This window comes from Calliopsis andreniformis, chromosome 10, assembly GCF_051401765.1.
Source record: "Calliopsis andreniformis isolate RMS-2024a chromosome 10, iyCalAndr_principal, whole genome shotgun sequence".
Taxonomy (NCBI): Eukaryota; Metazoa; Arthropoda; class Insecta; order Hymenoptera; family Andrenidae; genus Calliopsis; species Calliopsis andreniformis.
This window is the reverse complement of record NC_135071.1, coordinates 9,787,115-9,810,659: the sequence shown is the minus strand read 5'-3', so window position 1 is coordinate 9,810,659 and position 23,545 is coordinate 9,787,115. Positions and strand designations below refer to the sequence as shown.

Here is a 23,545-nt window from a genome sequence, read left to right as displayed (position 1 = left end):
TATTTAACCACCTTCGATAATTAATACAGAATTAATCGATGTTCTATTACACAGCAGATACCCCTGTCGAAAGCGCCACAGGACACTAACTTATCATTAAACACACAAAGTAAAACAAAAATTGAACATCAACGACAGAAAACTGAAAAGAGCATCCAGATGTGTTAGTACTAGCGACTACCGCCATTGCAAACAGGCGAAGGTTTTCTTAGAGTCAAAACAATTCCTCCATTAGCTCAAGATAGCCTTTGTCTCAACATTGTCCTACCTGGGGATCAAAAATACATATATACAACGAAGAACAACACTGTCGAAGAGTGCAGCGAGGGTTAGTCAACAAACCTAGGGAAGCTTCGAGAGCAGCGCAGGACACCAGGAAAAGAACTGATAGGATACAGGTCGCGGCTATTATAAACAGAAGGAAAGAGAGGGTTCGCGTCTAACATAGAGAAAAGATTAGTAAGAACCAAGATGTAGGGGTCGAAGAGAAACAGTATTGGTTGAGGGATCAGGTGAGAAGGGACTGGTATGGGGCGAGGGAGGAATATACTCGTGCACTTGCTCGCTTGTATACGAAGGGGCGAGGATTGAGGCGTTTAGCGGGTGAAAGCAAGGCGAGACGGACGAGCAGAGAAAACGAAGGGAAAAAAGGGACAAGAAAGGGAGGACAGGCCGAAACGAGGGATGCATGAGAGGGAAAGAGGGATGCGGATGAGGAAAGGGAAAAGAACGCTGAGTGAGGGAGAGCGACTGCGTGGAGGACAAAGAGAGGGAGAGACGGGTACAGGGTGTGAGAGAGAGGGGCTGGTCCTCGGGCTCAGTTACGCCGCGCCCCTTGCGAAGAGCGCTGCGCCTCGCGAGTGAGATTACGCTATCTTTGCGGCTCGAAAACACTTTTTGCACCACATTAACGCATCCAAGTGTCGTGCATATCCCTTCATGTCTTCGACTGTCTTCAATCTCCCTAATAAAGGAAAAAGAATGCCTGTGTGATCGAGTTACTTCCACGGTGAAACTAAATGTGACAGCAATCAGTGGCACTGCGGAGTTCGCGTGGAATGTTCAGTGACAACCAAGCAAACTCGGCATATGTAGTTTCCAGCAGTGTTCTTTTCAAACCTTTCCAACTGAAGTGGTTCCATCTGAAGGGACAAATGTTTCGCTGAGTACTGGGAACATCATTACCAATGAACTAACGAGGACGCGTCAGAACGTAAACAAAACAGTGCTTGAGAGGATTCGAATAAAGGGGCGTATCTTGAGCAGCTGACGGCATGGATTCCGTGGCGGGTTTTGTTTTTTGCCGGTTTTTGTATTAAAAGTTTTATCTTTGCCGCGCATCGGGAGTCCTGAGGGTGCTCTGCAATGGGTGAAGTGGAACGAGACATCGGGGCTGTTTTCATACCTTGAAACCGTTCGCCAAAGGTAAACTGTTTGCACGTTTTGCAATTTGATCGTAGCCCCCATTTGCATAAGTTTTCCGAGTCTGGGAATATCGTGACTTGAAACGCTGTTTCTCATGGAAATTCAACTTCTATTGAAAAGAAGGAACAAGAGAGAGTTTCAGGACCAAAAATGAATGAAAATTGTCGAAAAAATTTTCAGAATTTTTATACACCAAGTATTCTTCGGTGCTTTTTAATTTGAACGTAGTGGACAGCAGTTTCCGTGTTTTTTAACTCTTTTTTTCAATCATTATCTCGCAGAGATGCAAGAGTGTTTGCTTTAATGTACGAACGACATGAAAATTGATATAACTATGGTTATCGTTTCATTGGAACTTTGTAACTTTTTGGTAAGAGTTTGCGAGCTTTTAACGACGGGTAGATTTGCGCAGCTATTGTCATCTCTTTTCGATAACGCGTCGCTTGAAAGCATTCGCTAAGTGTAACTTTAAAATTCAAATGAAGGCTTACAAGCGTCGGACTTCCGGCTTATTTACATTTCCAATTATTGCAAAGCCGTCGTTCCTCGGTCCCTACGAGTTCATGAAATTGTTATTTGCTCCAATTCAGGCCGAATGAGCGACTATAATCTGGCCTCGCGAGATCCTTGGGATCTCTGATAGCGCGAGAACAGCAACTGATACAGAGAGCATCGAAAATATAGTTATGGAGGCACTCAGGGAACATTCGAATATTAGCAATGACACAAATTCTTAGGATGGGTTTCTTGAGTCTGGTTTTTGCTACAAAAGAAGCAAACTTTATTCTGAAACTGCTTGGGCCATGTGACAGAAACTACTTAATTCTAAGTACTGTACTATTTAAGCAACAGCAGAGTATCGAAGAAGAAAAATTGAGAAACTATTTGATTCACGCGTGACTCAACTTTTGCTCAATTCTATGTTTAAATCTTAGTTCTGAGATTGTTTCATGTGACACATACTGTTGAATTATAACTACTGTATTTTTTAAAGAAGTAGAGAAGAAGAAGAATTCGTGCAATTTCTGAATAATTCTCTGTCTCTTTGCATCTGCTTTATTAACAGACTGCGAATCTTTGGAGCAAAGTACCTAAATAGTAATCCACACTAACTCGGTCATCGACACTTACTATGAGTTTAACTTAAGAGTGAGGTTCTAGTTTGAAATTTACTAAAATCTACCATAGTAGAGATACTCCTATACTATACCTGCTATACACGTATATACTATGCTACAAATTTCTAGTAAGCAACTAATTTGTTACGTTTTACTCACTGTATTCGTTGCTAGGTGCTTCATGCATTTATGAAAATTTTAAATTTGCAAAAAGTTACAGAACGCATCTAATATGAAACACATAAACAATATAAAAAGTAAAATATAAATCATAGTATTTGAAGTACTGATAGCATTTTTAATTATTTTCTACTTCTTTAACTGTTGTTAGGAAAAGTCAGTGTAAAAGATCGCAGTTTATCATTTTACAGAATATAGGGAGAAATAACTTTGAGACCAACTTCTTCATGAATCTTCTTTCTATAAAAATTGTTCACACTCAAGTAGATATTTATTTTACTAGTATAGATTCCAAGATGCAATTAGTGTAAGAATAGCCCTGAAATGAATTTCTTATTAAATACAATTTTAGGAGTCGTCTGGAACGCAAATTTAGTTGATCTTAAACCTTTAATTGCAGAGATCGATAAGCGATATTTCTCTAGGGTTATCTTTAGAAACTGCTTAGATCATCGCAAACTTCCAAAGCATTTAATCTTCTCTGACCATCGAAATCAATTTGAACTCATTATTAACCAATCGAGCGATTGATATTTAGTGGTGTAATTTACCAACGCGTTGAAACTCCAAATACTCTCGCGTAATTTAAAAGAAACCTGAAGAAGCTCCTTTTGGTTCTGTATTATCACCTATTTACTTCTTTCACCGCGTTTAAATCACTTACAGTTAGAATAAATACTCAAGCCATTAAGCCATTGAAAGGCAGTATTTTTCTCAGCCCTTGCAGCTTTTTTCCACTCTCACAGCTGCACAGCTCTCTAGCATCTTCCTAAGAATTCAAGCTTCAACGAAAATTCGGTTTTGGGGTAACGGTAACAAATTCTAACGTAGCTAAAAAATAACATAAAAATATAATAACTTTAAAAGAAGAAACTACACGTGTTCTATATTCTTTATCACAAGAAATAATTAAGTTAGATACACTTTTGAAAAATGTAGAAATAAAAGCAGAAGAAGAAATCAAATTTAGAATTTAAGAAGACCACGTCTGAATATCTCAAAGCCATAGACGCTATCAGAAAAACCAGAAGATGAGCACTAGGTTTCAGAAAAAGTTCTCCCGTTTATCTTCTGACACGGCTGGCATTAGTCCTAATTAATGGAAACCAAAATGTTATAGAGCACTTCCTCTCATAATACGGATATAGGACCGAGCAATCATGATTACCCACAATAAAACTTCCTTTCATAAAATACCGACCTATGGGGCCATTCGCTAGTGAAGTAAATGATGCACGTTTTACGAGTGCTATATAGACGAAGCTTGATTGACTGAATAATTGACTGCCAGTGGTGCCATTTGCCAGTTATCATCAACGGTTAAACAAAAACGTCTACATTCATTAATAGAATGAGAATTATATTTCACAGAGACAGTGATGGGCCATTTTCCAGCGATCAACTTAGAAAAAATTGCGCAATTTAAACGAACAGTAATTATTCACTACTGTTTAAAATTAATTGCTATCGTTTTCAGTTGTTGCTAAAATTCTAAATGAATATGAAAATAATTATACCCTCAGGGGCTACAAGGATGAGTCTACTTATTCAAAAATTTCTATCCTAGAATCTCTGTTAAAGAAGTTTCAAGTGTACTTCAAGAAAATAGGGCTCTTCGTAAAATTTCATTTTAAGCGACAATTTTAATGTACCTTGGGAAAAACTTTTTAGAAGCGTCTAAGTAACGTAAAAGTGGCTAATATATCGAAAAAATCACCTAAGAGAAGAAATTGTATCGAGATCACTTTTTATTGTGTTTAGCCAAGAGTACACGATCGACAATCGATGAATTACAATTTTGTCGATTTTAATAGACTTAATAAATTTTAACGATACCATGCACACGAGCAACGAAGTAGACAGCCGAGAGAAAAAAATTCGTTCTATCTGTTAGATCCGACAAAATCGTCCCCCGATTATCGGCCGTGCGCGCTTGACCTTTATCGCGATAATAACAGTAACGACGGGACGAGTGATAGAGAGATTCGGTGGTCAGCAATCGAACAGGTTGATCTGATTATTCGAAGTACCGTAACTGACACTTAAACTATCACCAGCGTGGAGCTTAACATCCTTACCTGAGTGATTGATCTAAAGTGTTTGACTCCTATAGTCCATAGGTAATTGATGCAGAAACTGAGGCACTAGAAACAAACCACAGAGGAGAAAGCAGTTTCGACTCAACAGAGTCTCTAGATTAATTAGGGTACTGCTATACATATATTGAGATCTCATTGGCCAAATCTAGCGTCGATAAGGAATTTGGTAGCAGAATTTAGAAGGATCTGTTAGCAGAAGTGGCTCATAAAAGAATCCAGTGAATCTGAATTAATAGAATACAAAGTAACTAAGTGGTTATGTGATAGAAATGTGCTGATTAAGCAACAGAGGATGAAACTGCACGTGTGAGAGGACTGTTGCCGCATTTCACTTGGCAAGTGGCACGAAAATTCAGAAAATATTTGAATACACAGCAGACGTGACAGCCGATTTAATCCTCGATGAGACGAAACTTGCCAGAGCTTTTTGCCAAAGTAGCGTGCGGTTGGCTGTCGTAACTCTACGACCTCTTCTGCCATTTCATTGGACACGGTGCTCGTTTTTACGACGCGTTTTTATTGTGGCATCTCCGCATCAATCGTGTCACGTTGTTCTCGATCGTTTTGAACGACGATAGTAGAATATAAGATCTCTAGAATTTTTTAGGCTTTTGTCTTCTTTGAGTCTTACATAAGTGCTGATAGGAGCTGATAGCTGCTGTCCTAGTCTTATGATAATCAGTTGCTATATCGTATCTTATCTTTTTCCCTAACAAACACTTTTCCAGATGAGTGATACATTCACGTACTCTTAGCGAGGGTGGTTAGGACCACAGATCTCTGGGGGAGATTGTCCAACGTTCAGCCAAGTAGCATTAATTGAATTGAGTCAATGATCTACCACTCTAAATTGGCCAAACCCATTAACGTGTCTCCAATCCCTAAATATCCAATAACATCCTGGCAGAACATTTACGAAAAGTATCATGCGTCAAGTGTCGAACAGTGTCCTGGGTTGACAGAACGGGAAGAGTTCAATCACTCACCAGGATTTCCCTGCAATTTTCAACATTGAATCCCGAATGACGTATGCACGGAACCATGTACGTGAGAAACAAGGAGAGCGATTAATCATCCAATCCTTTGACAAAGGCAGCTTTTCGCAACGTAGGTGTTCCCTCCTAGCTGTCGACGAAAAACCTCGAGAGGAATCACAGTCTAAAACTTTAATAAATTTACAATCCTGCTCGTTTAGTGGAAATACGACCCATTTCTAAAAATTATATTTCTAGTTTTCACAATAGTATCCACTGCCCTCTGATGCGAAATATTTTAACAAGTATCAGCGAACTAATATACAACTTTTAGAGTACTGCTTCGAAACCTAGGAACATAGCCTTTATTTGTTTTTAGGAAACGAGTCTTTCTTCACAGCTGTGAGTCTAAATCATGTGTTTCCTTTTCAAGTAACAAGCCTTCGATATTCGATGTTTCCAAAAATCTAGATGACTGACAGTGTGAGAGATAGGAGATAGGAAACGAGCAAACTGGGACAGGTTCAAGTTCCTTCGTAGTTTGACCCAGGACACATTGATTTCACTCATGCAGCCACAAGAGCGTCCACAGCACTAACACATCCGATTCTCTTCTACGATTCACTCGAGAACTTAAGTTAAGCTGGACCTTTAAAAGTTCGATGGTCTCCCAATAAAACTCCCCAACCCATTGTGCTCTCTTAACGTTTCCGCTTCAACGATTAAAGCTTTGCTCGTGTTTCTAATGGAGAACAGAAGACGCCACCTGAGACTCAAGCAGAATCAAAGTTGCTATCAACACTGAATTTCAAGTTCTTGAGTGACTGGAAATAACACTGTGACTCGTGGAAGTTTAACAGTTTCATGCCACCTTCGAGATTGATTGAATATTCCTCAGATTGCTCACATCATTTACGATGAATATTAAACTTTTCAGTGACAGACGATATTATTTGAATTTCAGTTTTTGCAGTTTTATACCGCTGTCTATCGAAGATGAAATGGATGTTTTACAAGTCGTTCACTTCTTTCGTCTTAAATTTCAAACTTCTGCGTTACGGGTAATATTGGAACTTTCATTTTTGTAGTTTTATGCTCAACTGCGTAATTAATTACTGCACTGCAGGCTAATTGCATATTTTACAGCTCGGTTACTCTTTTTTATCAGAATTCAAGCTTCTAAGCCATTGATGACAATATTGGAATTTCAATTTTTGTAGTTTTATGGTATTGCATTTTCACGATTAGTTGCATATTTTACAGATCGTTCACATTATTTTCGCTTAATTTCATGCTTTCAAATGACTACTATTTGATAACAGTGAAAATTCAATTTCATCCAAGGCATTACTCCTGTTAATGGAATACCTTCAGCGTTCTTTAGGCACTGCAACTTTATTTTATTCCATGTATTTGTATTATTTGTAATCGTTTTGTAGAATTCTGATACTTCTCAGCCTATTAAAAAATTAAGGTGGGGCCATTTTGAGACAGGGAACGGATTTTCCCTTTCCTTCAGTCTGCTGTTTCCTCCCACATTCACCACTACTTCTTCAGGGCCGATACCCTTTGGTGCAACAGGCCCTCCTTCCTATGTCTTCAATAGCAAGATCTCAATAGTCTATTCGGCACACCTTGCAAAATATCTACCCAAATGATGGCTGAAAAAGTGAAGGATGCTTGGTACACGTATGTATATACATGTACCAAGGAGAGGCTGCAGCGTCAAAGGGTGTCGGGCCTGAAAAAGTGGTGGTGGGTATGAGAGGAAACAGCAGACTCGAAAAAGGGAAAATCTGTTCACTCAAAACGACCTTATTTTAGTCCAGTGATAAATCGAATGTTGAAAATTATCGTGCGATCTGTATCAATAACATTATACCGATATTATTCGAAAACATTACCACCAGAAAACTGAATCAAACTATGAACAATATGATTTTAGCATAGAGGATCAACAATAACAAATTTAACATTCTATTCCAAATACGTTTGTTTCTGTTGCAAAAACATCAGAGTTCAATTTGCAAAGATTGAAATTCGGACATTTTGTCAGTTTCAGCCGTCAGTATTCCAAGTGAACAATCGTTCTTAAATTATTATAATTAAAATCGTTATTGTGCATTTACTTTACTTTGACCTCAAGAGCTCCGAGAACTGACCCTTAAATCTTCAGCCTTTTAACTTCGAAATTTTTAGCTTTATACGATATTAGTCTCAAGAACTTAGTATCTATGGCTCAGCATTAAAGCTTCAAAGACTCGAGTAACACTAATGTGAATATGTGAACTTTAATATCTCAAAGTGCCATATCATAGAAGCCTGCATAACTGAAATCTGTGATGAATTTGTAATGACTAGTAATAGCAGTTCTTCTAATTCTGTTGAGCTTTATGATAACAGTACGTCAACAATTACCACAGCTTCGTATTTTGCAGCTGTAACATAAACATTGCTTGGGTCCTAGGAGACCCAGAGCTCAAATAGGAAGGTTTAATAATAATTCTTCTAATTTGATGCTAGCTTCAAGATTAATTGTAAATTTTACTCGTTTTTAGCATATCTTGCTCAAGATGAAAATGTACTGTGACGTTAGCGTGTAATCAGAGAACCTCCCAGAAAACGAGCCAAAAAATTATCAAATTCTTGTGAAGACTGCCCTCTTATAGCATACGCGATCTCGAGAGTACGATAAGCATGAGAGTAACAGAGAGCCCTCAGGTTTCATGGTAAACCCTATTTACCGCGGTATCAGATTTAAAGTCAGAAAAAAATGGCCAGGATAGGTGGACGCGATTACGGCTCTGTACTCGGGAATGATGACGCAAGTTATTGCTCGGAGAACATAGGTGTGCTCGACGCTGACCCCGTTCGATCGTTTAATCCGTCCCAGATAGGTACGTACGATTAGACGATTCGACGGAAGCAGAGAACCATTCAGTACCTCATCCCCTTGGCTCTAACTGGCCATCCCTTGGCTCTCGAGCCCTCATCACTTGGATTCGACACAGCCAGTTGCGTTTATGCAGTTCGGCTTTACGATACACCCCCTAACCCCCCAATCGTTCTTTATTCGAAGTTTATGAGCTTTTCCAACGAGATCGCAGCACGAGGTGCTCCTTTGGTAGAGGATTTGTGGACACGATGAGCTAAATTCGGTTGGCGATTGGTAGACAGCAGGTGCATTATTAATCGAAGAATCGGCTCACATTTAGTACGTAGAGATGTACGTAGCTTCAGTAGATCAGGAACTCGCGTGCAATGTTTCACTATTAACGTAGATATTTTTGAAGACTGGCGAATGTTAAATCGATATGTGTTAAATTGTGGATCCAGAATTAATGATCTAATAATAATTAGTGCACGACTAATATGGAAGGAGGCGTACGAGGTACGTATTTGGATTTTGAGGGTAACTCACTTATAAGACTGCATTACCAATTATAATATTCTGTCATTAGAAAGTAATAGGTGTATAAGAAACATAATTAGGTACTAAAATTTAAGAGTATTTTTCAGTACTATATTAGAATGGTAGAACGTATACAGTATAGTTCAGTAATATTAATACACGATAGTGAATAATGCATGCTAGTTTTTTCTTCTTCGAAAGTATAGTTCAACTTTTAGCATCGTTTAACTACGTTACAGCAGTATCAGCTGAATCTACTTGCAATAGTGGATCCACAAGTTATTTCTAAATATAGTAATTTGAAGTGTTATAACATCACCAATTTCATTTCACTATTTACTATTCAAGCTTTTCATAGTTTTTGTAATTCTAAAATTACGTTTCAAACAATTCTATACAGTGTATTCAGCAGGATACCCAATAAATGCATTTTTTACCCGTTCTGAACATTATTTTGAATAAAAAAATGTTATGCAGACAAAGAATACAGAAAATGGAAGTGAAATTTTGATTCTATTAGCTATATACAAAAGTCACTGTTTCCTCTATCAATCTTGCATTGCATCAATACTTCTAGGGCTGTCTGCATAGTGGATGCAACTGAATAGTTGCGTGAGTGTGTGAGAACTGGGATATAAAAGTGTATAATATTGAATAAAACATGTGACTTTTATAACGTTTAGGTATCGAGGCAGGCGTTACAAACCTTGAAAATAATTCATTAATGATTTATATTTCGTTGGTCATTTATTAATTTTCTTTGATATAAACATTCGAGCTTGTTATTAAATATATGATTGATTTCTACGATCCGCCGACCGTAATGGCACACAAAAATTATTATGACCAGATTAAAATATTACATTCAGTTCGTCCAATGTTTTAACATCGAACTGTTAAATTCGAAGCTTTTAAGTTCGGAAAATCTCAAACCTTTATATTTTCGAACATTTCAAATGTATATAAATAAAAAATCCCTGATATTGTCAAGTTTTATATTTTTAGGTTTCAAGTCGTTAGATTTTCAAACATTTTACAGTTTAAAATATAAGTATTCAAAGTTCCACAAATTTTAAATATTTCAAATATAAAAACTACAATTTTAAAAATTGTCTAACTTTCAATTTCCAAAGTTTCAAAAATTCAAAGTATTTCATCTTACAAATTTTCCAATTTTTAAATTAGAAATTCTCAATTTTCAAATATTTGATGTTTCCTTGAGTACCTGTTTAAGTTTCTGGAATTTTGTATTTAAGGTTCAAATAAAGACTTAGTATCTGAGCAATTAGACTAAATAATTTATAGAACATAGGTATTTCCTTTGCAACAAAAATTGATTCATTTTGTGTGCGTTTTCAATTTCATTCTTGCCTCAAATTTATGCTAATTCTAAGCGTCCAGCTCTCTTTACTGCAAACTCAACTGTTCAGTATCCTAACTTGCTATCACTCTTAAAGCTACGACATGATTTTATTGTATCGTAACCCTAATAACGTGACTACAACTACAACCAACTGCGTATCGGTATTCTACAAAAATATCCAAAGGATTCTTCAAAAAGCAACACGAGAATATGGGAATGATAAATGGAAAGACTCAAGACCCACTCAACTGCATCAAATTCACAACATGATACATGAAGTCTGCCCTGCAATTTCCATGAATAAGAAGAACAACATCGTAGTAACAAGACTGAGAATCGGACATACGCATTGGTCTCGTTGCTATTACATCACTAAAACAAACTCCCACTTCTGTGACCCATATAACAAACTTAACTCTATTCAACACATTTTAAGTAGCCGCGTTAAGTGCAGAAACAAAAGGAAAGAATATCATCTATTACCATTCCCAGAAGTGCTTCGTACAAAGATTTTTTGGAAAAATGTGCTAGATTTTCTGAAAGACACTGAACTTTATCACTTAGTTGAAGTACATAGCCTATAAATTTTTCACCAAAGTAGTCACACTTGATCCTGATGGGTAGATGTGACCTTAAATATTATATTTAAAAAAGTGACTGCAACATGCTTTTAAAACATCCTGTATGAAAAACGTTTACTGAATTTTCAATAGACACCCACGAAAATACCACCCACCGAAAAATTCTTTAGCAACCAATCGAAAAGTTGCCAATTGAAAATAATCCAGCTTACGATAGGCCATTACTTACCTCGACTAATAAGAATAAAGTCAGAACTTTCAACAATAGGAACAAAACATCAAAATATAGTGGAACCTCGATACACTAATCAGTTTCAGCAATCGATTGACTTAAGGCTAAATTGAAAACTAAAGTATTCCATTGATAACAAATTTTTTATATTTTCTTAGATTTGTTAAAATCAATTCTATTGTACTCCCTCCGTTGATGTACAAAATAATCCAAACCCTAATAGAAAATCTAATAGATAATCAACAGAAAACCCTAATAGATAATCAAGAAAGTAGGTTAATTGAGGCTCTACCATACAACACTCCATACGAAACTTCTACCAATCCAAATCCTCCCATATACTTCAACTGATGCGTATGCAAGAAGGAAGAAAAATGCCAGAATAACAGGAAAAATCCACATTTTATGACACTTTGAGGAAATAAAGCAGCAGGCCATCACGCTTAGAAGACTGCACTCTGCAGAGTGCGAAAGAATCACATAAATTTGACGCAGATCTCGGCTACCCAACTACTCCAGAAACCACAGTCCCACAGTGAGTATAATACTGTCGCATATAAACCATGTTTGACTGGGGTAGACAAACGGCTAACGAATTGACAGCGGGTGCAGAAAGAGGAGCACTTGTTCATTTTCCGCCTCGGATCGAATCGTCGTTCGGGATATTTATTGCACCCATACACGTGTAATCGCGCGTAGGTCGTGCATAAAGGCTCGTAAATATCATCGTTCGGCTCGTTCCACGTGGCTAGAAGTCGCGATCTTGGTAATAAAAATGCACGCCTATACATTCTGCGTGACGGAACGCCGCGCGAGCTCTGGGGTTTCAGGTGCAAAACTCATTCGACTTGCATTTCACAGTATTTCCATGAATTGACCTTTGTCGGAAACCCCTGGTTTAGCTTCAAGAATGCCATTCTCTTTCCATTGAGATACTAAATAATGGCTGGAATAAAAATAATTTTAATTAATACCGCAATGAATGGAACATGGACCGATGTAAAGTTTACATTGTTATTCGATGTGTAATTGTTAGCTTCGAAATATTGTACATTTTGCTTTGTATTGCGAACTCTTAATACGATCGTTAAACATGACCCGTTTATTTACGAAACTACGCTAAGCAGTCTGCCAACGATCACATAATACTTTGGCAAGTCGTTAATCGGGACTGAAACCGTAATTGTTATACGAAACGCATATTTGAATATGTTATATATTATTGTACGTGGAAATATTTTGTACGTACCATTCAAGAGCACTCTCGTTTCCTTCTCATTAGTGTTTTCCTTGGATATCGAAAGAGAATGAACGATTACAATAAATGTCACACAAAAGTTTCGAGCATATGATTTCAAAACATTGAAGATTTTATCTGAAGTTAATATTAAGTAATGAAGAAAATTATTTCGTTTCTGTAGTTAAAATAAGATTCTTAAAAAGCTCAAAATTTTGCAGAAATGAAATGTATTAAACAAATTTCATAAGTGCAAAAAATGCTATTGGCAAAGAAGACTTTACTCAAATACCCGTTCTCCTTCCCAAAAATTCAAAATGTTCTAATAATAATGTATGTTCTGATAATAAATTGCCTCTCTGATGTCGCAACTGGATTGCTAATTTACAATTTCGTTTGAACGAAAGCAGTTTATAGCAACGTTATTTACAGAATATTCCAATGTTAGATATCGATTTTCCAATAATCAAATATTAACCTTTTCGATACGAGCAGCATATAATAAAAATATACGTGTATATATATATATCCGTCGACAGTACTGAAAAGGTTAACAACCACTTCTAGGAATTATCTAACAGCAATATTGAATTCTTCTACTTCATCTGCAACGAAATATGTCAATATACGAGTAGACATGCATCAATCCATGCATTTTAGACACTGCACATATATTTGAATAACTTGTTCTCTTCTGGAGGATGGAGAGATTCTAATAGGAAGATACAAATAATTTGAGGCCAAATAAAAAAACGAACGAGTTCCTTTTGGCTAAATTATAAGAAAAAAAAGAGTTAATTTTTGATAAATTGAGAACTTGCTAAACTCACCAGTAAACTCACTTCTTCTTTCGATTCCTCCACATTTATACCTTTAACGAGTCTTTGTCCCTGCTCAAGGAACTTTTAAAAATTGTCTCCGTTTCCAAGCTAGCTGATACTCGATTCAATTAATCACCAGAACCCAGTTTTCCACATTTAATACGTATTTCGATGTTCCTCGATAACGATATGTGTAGGCGGTCTGTTTGTCGTATTTCCATTAAGCAGAGATTACCCTCGGGACGTATCCTATAACATTACTTTTATTTGTATGGCCTCTTCCCTCTGGCAATTATGTGAATATAACGCAGCTAACGCGAGTAACGTACCGTGTTCGAAAAACGCTTGGAATCAGCGATATGCACCGCTGAAAGAAGACACAGTGCTTAAGATTTAAATTACGCTAAGGCTAAATGATTTCGAAATCGCTGAATATGATTGACTCGATTCTGTTGAGAAATTGTCAGAACTATTTATAAAGACTATTATATATATTATATATATTCTTAATAATAAATACTATCGATGAAAATAGTTTTTTTTCATGAGTGATAACTGCGTACAGTTTCCTACAAAATAATAGAACATTTTATATATCTGTATATTTCGTATAAATACGATCATTCGAGAAAACATGAAGTCAGTTGACATTTTCATTTTCTTTTCTAGTTCGTTTATAAGGATATAGTAGAGGATAATCGGACACACATTCGACAATATTAAGCGTTTGAATTTTATAACCAATGGTCTTATTACTAATGTAGTGTTTCCTATGATGACTTTTTGTCACATATTTCATCGACTATCAATTTGTTGGACAAATAAATGCAGACTCTGTTCATTGATATTTTGGAAGCAAATCTTATGTCAGAGAGGTTTGTTAATTTTGAATTAAAAATTAAAAAATTTAATCATTTATAGAAATGCCTTCTACTGAGTCAGTGACGATGGCTTGGTCTTTGGATGGGAATGTGTTATATTTTGTGACAGTAGCGTATGAGTTTCTGTGTTGCTCCATGTCTGTGGGTTGTGCTAGATTTTTGTGTGCTTGAAGCTGTGAGTTAGGGTGGACCTCCTTGACAGGAGCCTATCACTCTTCGGGGATACATATTGACTCTTTTAAGCCGTGGATGTAGATAGTGGTGGTTACTGATAATTAGATGTCATAAATCGACTTCACTATTTAACTTTGGAGCTCTTCGCGCACTGTGAAACTAGACACTGCTGCGACGATATTTTTTATAAACACGTCTATACGAGGATCGCAGCAGAAATGTTCCATTTTTTTGTTCAGACTGAAATCGGACATGATATACAACAAGTAAGCTAGAAAAAAATCCAGGCTTAAACAAATGTTGATCGAACAAACTGACAGACGATTACTACGAAAATTGAGATTGTTCTGGAGAACTATATTTTTATATCTGTATATTGTATATCTGTTTCAAAAATTCAGACGTTATCCACTGCAACCGAACACGTTTCCCCGTTGCTATAATTTTCTTGCATCCAAGTGGTATCTTTTTTCCGTCTACCTTATATACACTATGCACACATGAGCATAGGAATCCTCATGGCGCGCATTTCAGCTACGTTTTACTTTCATTCCTTCTCGCCAGTAAATCTGCCAGTTCTGTGCTTTTTTTCGCTCGCGCGGCACTCGTTCCTGTTAAGTCCGATCGTACATTCCTCGGGAGGGGTGTAATTTTCATGCAATTCCGCGTGAACGGTAACAGCCGAAGTTGCCTGCCATTTACAAGCATAAAAGGACAAAACGTTCCACGAGTTATTTGTACTAACTCGAGGCTCCATTTCCACGCGTTCCACTTTCTTCGATTTTCGTTTCCGCCTACGCAAATCGACTGTGTCTGTATTAACTAAAAAATCGTTCGTTGTTTCTTCATAATTCGATCAACAGTGACTTCACTCAATTACAAATGAAAGGGCAGAACATCGACAGTAATTTCATTTTCCTCGACAGAACAAGTCGCTGACAAGAGCTACAGTAGTGTTAGTAAATAACAAAACTATGTAGTTAAGAATTTTTTATAATTTACCTTCACGCAATATAGCAATAACCACTCGTTCTTTCATGATACCATGAACAATGGCTTCGTTTAACTAATAAAGAATATAACTAAACGCATCAAACTGCAGAGAATTTTTATTTTAGGGGTAACTAATGGAACACCCTAAATTGTAAATCTCTAATATTAATAGAACATGGCAGGTTTATAGAATAGTCGAAATTATTCGACGCGTATTTTTTTTATCGACTGACATTTATATTATACGAAGTAAAAACCATCCTCAATGTTAAGTGAGAAAATCACTTACAGAATTGGCAGTGGAAAACCCAGAGTGGCAAAACTTGGTTGGTTTAATATTACGAAAATTACTGTGTGTAGAAAAATTACATAAATGGGATAATTGCATATTCTTGCCCGACAAATCCAATTATGTTCAGAATTTTTGAGAATATCTATTTGTTTAGAAAATATATTAAAAAATATATTTTTGTCAGTAGAACAGGTCTATGACAGGAGCTACAAGGGTGTTGGTAAATGACGAAACTACTTTATTAAGAGGTTTCCACGTTCAGCTTAATATAATACATTAAATATAATTCCTTGAGTACTTCTTCATAATTCCAGCACCAGTACCTCCCCTAATTATGTATGCAACTAAACGTATCAAAGGATAAAAAATCAATAACAATATCATATTCTCCAGTAAAACAGGTCTCTGACAAGAGCTACAATAGTAGTGATAAATAACAAAACTAGTTTCCTAGAGTTTAACGAGCAGTCTCCAGCGAAAGCTTCTGGAACTCGGGCATTATCTTTCGACAGACGAGGATGATGTCGTTCGAGACGTCATTATCGGTGGGTATGCTAATCATAAAAGCGAGAGCTGCTACGAACAACCTCAGCCTGAGCTTAAAATTGCGCATAATTTGAATATTTGAGAATTTTGAAAGATAATAGTCTCAAAATTTGAAACTTTGAAAACATCTAATAATTTCAAAAAAAAGGTGTTTGAAATGTTAAACCTTTCAGAACTTTAAACTCTAGAAACTTGAAAACATTAGAATTCTAAGCACTTGAATTTAGAAATTTGAAACTTTAAAACTTTGAAAATCTACTGCAAACATCCATAAACAAAGAGTAGGTTCACATAAATTGAAACACGTATTAAATTATAAAAAATAATTTTCCTTAGCATACAAAGTCCGTATTGGTAAATAAGAAAACTAGTTTTCCAGAGTTTATCGGGCAGTCTCCAGCAAAAAGGTTCTCGAACTCGGTGCATTATCTTTAAACCAGGCCAGAATGATAAATATGTCGATCGAGAGGTCATTATCGGTAGGTATGCTAATCATGGAAGTGGGAGCTGCCACGAACATCCTCGGCTCGAGTTTGCATCCGAGAACATCCACTGAATTGCTAACCGTACGACTATCGTTGAGAGCCCAGGGAACTTTCGTGACGAACCCGTTTCGTCCCTCGCATAATTTTGCCATTGAACATCAGCGAATTCGCCGTGTCCATTTTACTTCCATCCACATCGTGTGTAATTTCTTCCCCTCGTTTCAGCTCGTCACGACCACCTTTGCATTCACTTTTGTGAAATATTTCTCTCATTCTGAAATCTCACCTGTCCTTCTCAACTATTCTAAATATTTCTAATTTTCTTCTTGAATTTTTGGTTACTTAGTGTACAGATTCTTAAGCATAAAGTAACATAGAAATAGAAATATATAGGAATGAGTAAGATTAAATAAGAATTATTAGAAATAAATAAGAATAAAAGAATAGAAATACGAGATAGGTTATCGTTCTATCTTCATGCAAATGATGTGAGTGTATTAATTTTGTATTATTTTAGTATCAAAATTTTAGAAGTGAATAAGTATCTAGAGTCATTATGGGCTTATGAATCTTTATATGAGAGTTTTATGTACTACAGCAAGTTTGAAATATAGCTGATCGTAACGTTTCCTTTATCTCTTGTGTAATTAGGACGTAGGAATACTTAAACACAATGGGGTCACAAGAAAGTATAAGAAAATAGGAGTAGGTGATTACATATAGGTACCGAGGTCTATGGTTCTCATTCTATCTTTATGCAAATATGATATTAGCGTACATTTTATATCTTCTTGGTCTCAGAATTTTATAGAAATGTATCCCGAGTTACTGTAAAATTGTGTAGTTAATGGAAAAAGCCATTTTGTGCAGAATCCCTATCATAGTAATTTAAACAACTATATCTCTTCTATTCTTCTTTGATTAAATAGTATACATATATCCATAATAGTAACAATTCTAACATCACATAATATAAATGTCAGCACAGCTTGACAGAGGAAACCTTCAGTATCTCACAAGTAACATTTTGATAGTAACCTCAATATTCAGCTTGACACTTCCTTGATGCAAACTGAAAACAACTATGACTTGTTCCAATGTCCTCTGAAGAGACTTCGGCTAACAGTACTAGAACCTGGTTACTCCTGACATTCTATTTCCCGACAACATCGTCTTTCACAGATAGAACATTGCCTCACAACTATAATGTAATACAGTTGTCGAACAGAGTATGCTTGGAGACATATGAAACCAATCAAGTTCTCGATGGACACCGATCGAATAGCAGTTCAACAGATGCAGCATATGGGGTGAGTAAAGGCATCGACAAGTTTCATGCTTCCGAGTGGGAACTTTCGGTTGAGAGTCTCTTGAGTTTCAGCGACAGTTTTGGTTTGGTCGAGATGGTGACTGGTCGGACAAACTTTCTATTCTATCGTTGCTTCTCTGTCGAACGATATTTCATTTTGACCCTGTGTTAAGCTCACTATTAGCAAACTCAAAATTTGACAAACACGGTGTTCTGAGATTTTGAAGTGTCTTAAAAAGAAATTTACTTCTCGCGTTTAAATGGGAAAAAGAGAAAAATTCTTTGTATGAATTCTCTTCAAAAATCAGTTTTTACGTAATCCTGTAAGAACTACAGTAGTGACCAATAAAATGACAACGTTAAAATTACTATTTGTTGAATATGAAAATAATAATAAACGTAATACCTAAATACATCTAAAATGTTATACAAATCAAAATTTCAAATGAAACAAGAGAATTAGATTAATGACACACAACACACTTCTCATGTGACTTCTCATGTGACAGTTGAACCAAAAGCATTGATATTTGAGGCATTTAGAGCAACAACAGACTAACTCCACTATTCGGAAAAATAGAAAAGGTGTGAAAAATAGGCGATCTAAATATTGGCTTTTTTCGTAATATACTAATGCCACTAACTCAATTTCGATAAAAATGTGGTTCAATCCACTTTTGCAATCAATGCCTGTTCATAAGGTGGTGCAATTTCAATGGCCACTACTGTACACTTGATTACCGTGTCTGTTAATTTGAGAGTGACTCTTCTACCTCAAGTGTACAAGCTTATTCAGAATTGGTGCTCATAAATGCTGCTAAATCTCCTCCACTATTTATTGCTGTTTGCTACTATCGCTGCTTTCTCGTCGGGTTTGCGATTCAGCGGTTCGAGTATCGCGTTTCTCAGCGATTTACTCGACAGCAACGTCGGCACCGGGATCAGAAGCTGCACACTGGTGCACGCAACCGGTCCGTGTAACGATTGAATCGCGTTCAATGAATTCACACAGCTGATTCCTTGCCATTCCTTTAGATCACGCGACATTTCCTCTCGAAACGAGGATCAAGTTAACGGCCAGAGCACCTGTGTGCTGCGTCATCGACGTTTCTCCTTCGACTTATCAGATATCGAATGTCGAATTTTTATTCTGACATGTAGAATTCTGCATCTCGAATACCGTGACAGCTCAACAGATCCTTAGGCTCATTAGAGAAACTTTGCTTTTTCTAACTGTGGGCACAGTAATTTCTTCAAATATGGTTCTCATGCGATGACATTAAGTAAAAACCAACGTACTTGTTAATTTCACGTTTTTTTCAATAAAATAAAAACAAATATAATAGTTGTTCCTGCTCTTCTAATTTATTTCTTGTTTTATTGCTAAATATAGCTTTTAAAATAATAGAGGAGGCCAGATAGAATTAATTAGAAGTTTTTATCTCTAAGTATCTGTCACTAATCTCTATGTTTTACCGTTTCTTGTTTCTGTTTTCTTGTTTTCTTTCGTTCCTCTTCTTGTTTTTTGTTGGGGGTTCGTTGAGAAAGCTCAACGTTTATTAACTTCAAGTGCTAAATAAAAGGATAATAACAGCAAACACGGCATAAATCCTCGACAGTGAAAGGTTTTTACGAAAAAGGCATTATATAATACACGAAAATATATCTGCACGAACAAGGTATTCCAGTATCGCGCATTTAACACAAATAAATGTTCGGATTTGGTTGCGAGGTACAAATGCTACGTTTTCATGGCTGTGACGCGCGGTTTGTATGCATTTATACCTTTCCGAAATATCAGACGCGCTGCCCGTGACCAACAAGTTTAATGCCCAAACAATATTTCGTTACAAATATTTCGAGGCATGGGGACAATAAAAAGGAGTCGAGAATAATAGAGACGCCTGGATAACGTGTGCCAGAGCACAGGAAAAAAAGGATTAAAACTGAACCCAACATTTCTGTTGCATCGTGAACGTGCAACGTTGTGTAAATAATGCATTGTGCGTGAAACAATAGGGTTTGCGCGTTCTATCGAAAATTGAACAAAAATGCATACATAATTTGACAAAAGCACGTATGCAGGTGTATTTTATGAAAAGTGTAACAACCTTTAAAATTGAATAATGCAGTGCCTTCAATGCGATAGAAAACATTGTTTTTATTGTATGAAGTGATCAGTGATCTCGTCATTACGATAGAAAGGTTGTTAAGAACGAGTTCAATTTGAGAGGATTGTATTTTTACACTCGATTAGATCTATATTGGATTTCAGGTAAAAAGAGTGAGAACGCCAGAGTTGACGTTAATTAGGTTATTATTTACGAAATTTTACCAGTTTTTGGTGCAAACAATTTCGTATATCAATTTCTAGCTCAGTCATAGTACGTACATAGTTTTTATACAGAATAGTCATTAAACGCTTTTGAAATTGACGATAAAACGAGCACCGAAACTGCATTCAGAGAACGGTTTAATTAATCCGTTAGTTATTTCTAAAAAGTGACTTAAAAGTAATAAACGTGAAGTGGTCGTGGAAAACTGAAAAGCTACGTGGCAGGCTAATACAATTAGCAAGTTGAATAAAAGCAGTTTGCTTTATATTCGTTAATGTTCCGTAACGGATTCCATTTATACGTTGTTCAAAGCCAATGAGGGAAGTTACAAATTTATTTAGACTATAGAAGTTCAAATTGATAGATCCAATGTCAGGTGGTACCGAGCTCAATAATCTAAAAGTTGTTTTTATAACATTTAAAGAATTCTATATATGGATACAGGAGATGATCAGATTATTATGGCAACTTTGAACTCATCACTTATTCGAAAGTGAAGTAGGATTAAAATAGCGCTTCAGGGGGTAGATCCGGATATATCAGGGCGCGACATTACTGATAAAATTAGGTAAAAACAGAGGTTTACACCCTGTCACTTTTCACCGTTATTTGGAAAGATTTTGAGCTGGAAAAGAGCTCATTGGAAAGAAAAAAGTTCGATGCAGTGCAATCTACTCATGATTTAACAAGATTCTGCTGATATTTAGTAATACGAGTGTTACAAAGTAGAACAAAAATCGACTATTCACAGCTGTGGAATTTAAACATTTTTATGTAATTTAAAAAGTGCTTTGAACGAAATCAAGAACAGATTGCGCTGAATTGAACTTTTTTTTTTTTTTTTTTTCAAATGAACCCTTCTCAAATAACTATGAAAAGTGTCAAGGCGTAGGTATTGCTTTCTGCTAAGTTATTGATAAAACAGATAAAACATTATAACTAGACTGTAATTTTTATGCGACTTCATATTTTTATAAACACAGTTAATAGAATGGTATACAAATAATGATTTGCTTTATTTTCGACATATTATAATTTGCACTCTATTTTTCGTTCAAAACTTTTGTCCGATGCCAACAATCCACACGCGTGACCATTTACTTACATCAAACCAACATTACGTGAAAATAACGAGAGACTAAAAACACAGAATCGAAACGTGCTTGGTAGACGCCGAACTAATGAAGATAGCATTGTAACTCCATGAAACATGCATTAATATGTATTGATCTCTAACGGAATATTATTTGAATTCTATGGTAACGGTTATAGCAGAAAGTACTATTACAGTTTTAATAACATTTCACTTAGATTTTAAAGCGTTTATACTAATTTAAAAATTGTATAGAGTATGTATAATTGTTCAAATATATCTCAGCATAATTCCAATTTAATATTACTTCGAAAATATTAAATCAAACAGTATTGTTGGCGTATTAAAATATAGGTAAGGTATCGATTTCTGTAGGAAGCAGGAAAAAGAGGAGTTTTACTGTTATGGAATTACAGTTTCATCTAGAACATCAAATATGTAACATTTTCGTTTAATCATATTAATTTAATCAATCACTGTAGATCACGAGACCATTTCTGAGAGACTCTTAAGTGAAATTCGACGGTATAACGGAATTAGTCCATTCTTTAATAGTAAATCTGCATTTATATATAAAAGAAAATTAATAAATATACATCAATTGTTGACACCTTTATCATCTGCTTCCTATATCTATCTGATTTTCTATTATCAGAGACTTAAAATATTTGAGAATTAAACATTTTAAAATTACGAAATTTAAAAGATTGAAAGTTATAAATTGGAAAATTTAACAAACTGAAAGTTTGTGTTTATGGTATTAGTAAATTTGAATTAAATATTTAACAAATTAAAAGCTTTGAAGCGCAAACGTAATGTTCAAAAACCTGAAGATTTGGAAGCATGAGAATTTGAAAATCTGAAAAGTTCTATATTATCCAGTAGTGAATACAAATATACAAGATGTGCCAGGAGTAAACCGAGTGATTTTATCTACATATTTAGTAGTACTGTACCTTGGTCTTTACAAAAATGGAGTTACTAAGTTCTTAAACGTGATGTTCAAATACAGGATTACTGTTTACAGAATGTTCCATATTCGTAGAAGAAAAACAGATTGTGGACAGGCTTCTTAAAAGTCTATGTTAAGCTTATGTCGATACTTACACTTATTCTTACCTTCAAAACAAGTAGAAATGCCTTTCAGAAGTATTTTTCCTATTACTTAATTTAACTTTTAAACTTCAATAGGATGTTACCATCGTCTCTACCTCAAATTACCGCATATTACTTTCATCCCTAGGGGTAGAGACAAAAGTAACAAATGACATACTTTAAAGAAAAGTTTATTTTAAAAAAATTGCTGTAATATATTGCTAGTTTTTTTATAATTAAGTTGCTTAATAATGTAGGTTTATTATCCTGTCCGACCTTTTTAAAAATTGTATGAAACTTAGAAGTTACAGAGTCAAAAACCCAAATTGTTACCTTTGTCCCTGGTCTCCTCTACTTAATATTAAAGAATAATATACCCACTTCCACCTAAAACATAAAATATACACATATAGGTATATGTATTATTTCCAACTAATCATAATTTGATCGTATACTGTCACTATCCTCAGCTTTCATCATCATGAGATGACAAGTCTGTATGAAGTTCACGCCAAGAGAAGTTCTTTAAACGTTACGCGGTAGCGAGATTCCATTTCGAGTTTCAAATGAATGTTTGATACACGCTTCTCGTATCGCTCGCGAATTCGCGTCTCAGTGGGAACTAACGCAAGACCTCCAGTTTGCAGGCTTCCAAAGGTTTCACGAAATCCCCGAACGCCTCTCATTGTCTCGCGGGATGTTTAGTGATTCACCCCGCTTTCTGCTTGTTTATTCGAGCATCGTTGCGTTACTTAACGCACCCTAGGTCATACGACGACTTATTATAGACCCAGTCAGTGTATATAGAAGTATAGCTGTAATTGCATGAAGACGATAAACAAAAACAAGGAAAGATACTATAGTCCTATAGAAAAGCCTTGAAGAAGAGATACAACGCT

The 23,545-nt window shown here is 35.9% G+C and overlaps 1 protein-coding gene across 4 annotated transcripts in view; it reads left to right on the top strand.

The window, feature by feature from the left end:
- Positions 1–851: 851 nt before the first annotated feature.
- The window catches only part of LOC143184454 (zwei Ig domain protein zig-8), a 201,429-nt gene continuing 178,735 nt past the window's right edge, over positions 852–23,545 (top strand). For all 4 annotated transcript variants that reach the window (XM_076386697.1, XM_076386696.1, XM_076386698.1 and 1 more), the window contains exon 1: positions 852–1,425. The gene's annotated coding sequence lies outside the window, so the exon portion shown is untranslated. The remainder of the gene's footprint in view (positions 1,426–23,545) is intronic.